Source organism: Microtus pennsylvanicus, chromosome 2 (assembly GCF_037038515.1).
Source record: "Microtus pennsylvanicus isolate mMicPen1 chromosome 2, mMicPen1.hap1, whole genome shotgun sequence".
In the NCBI taxonomy this organism is placed as follows: Eukaryota; Metazoa; Chordata; class Mammalia; order Rodentia; family Cricetidae; genus Microtus; species Microtus pennsylvanicus.
The window spans coordinates 72,226,212-72,227,240 of NC_134580.1; the positions used below are offsets into that span (position 1 = coordinate 72,226,212).

General features: G+C 52.5%; 1 pseudogene; it reads right to left on the bottom strand.

The window, feature by feature from the left end:
• Window positions 1-361: 361 nt before the first annotated feature.
• LOC142844875 (NADH dehydrogenase [ubiquinone] 1 alpha subcomplex subunit 4-like 2 pseudogene) lies at window positions 362-622 on the bottom strand (annotated as a pseudogene).
• Window positions 623-1,029: the final 407 nt, after the last annotated feature.

Sequence of the window (1,029 nt, forward strand, 5' to 3'; positions counted from 1 at the left end):
CCTAGCTTGGCACTTAGGCCCCTGCTTGCTGTTGGCACAGTCTGTCACTTCAACACTTAGCCTTGCCACGCCCAGTTAGCAGTGGTGGGTAGGAGTGGAGAGGGGCTAGCTTGGGCTTTTGGGTCAACCCCAGCATCTGCCTGCAGCTTTGACTACCCACCCCTACCGTGGGACTCAAGCTGAGTGTCAGAGGTTCTTCCTCTACAGGGAGCAAGGAAAGAAGGTGGGGGTGGAGCCACCCTGCCCGCCCCCAACCCCCGCGTGGGAATCCAGCCCATGTAAGCAGAAGCTGGACATGGCTAAAGTCTGGGACAGGGAATGGAAAAAGTACGTGATTTCCATGGCACCCTTGGGCCCTGTCTTAGAAGTCTGGCCAGTCCTTCAGCTTCTTGTAGTCAGTGGAAACAGCGAGGAACTTGTACTGATCGTTGGGACTCATACTGTTCCAGGGGTCTGGGTTGTTCTTTCTGTCCCAGCAGACATCCAGGCTACTCAGCGCCAGTCGAAGCAGATAGAGCCCAGCACTGCCCATGCCCAGGCAGATGAAGCCGATCACTGGGAAGAGCCCAGGGTGTCTTTTTATCTGCTGGTAGAAGCGGGCCCCTGAACTGGTTCCTGCCATCTGTTTCCAGACATAAAGTTATTTTTAAGGTCATTTTCTTATGCTTCTTTTTGCTTTGGGATGTTCCATTCTTACTGTTGTAGAACCACCAGGTTGAGGTGGTAACACACTGTTCTTTATTGCATTGACATCTACCCGTCTCTTCCCCCAATTTATACAGGCAGTGCTGTGATTCCGTGATCACTCTTTCTTCAATTGGTGTAGGTGGTGTCTGTGATTCCCAGTGTCAGTGATGACTCAGGGGGTGGCTGGGGTTGGAAGATGGAGTAGAACTTTTAGATTACAAGGTCAAATAGGTGGTGGAGAGGCCTTGGGGCAGGCACCTTGCCTGCTGACAGGCTAGAGGGGCTGCAATAGGTGGGAGATGGTTCTACGACCCAGATTCAGCATTATTCAGGTGGTAGACT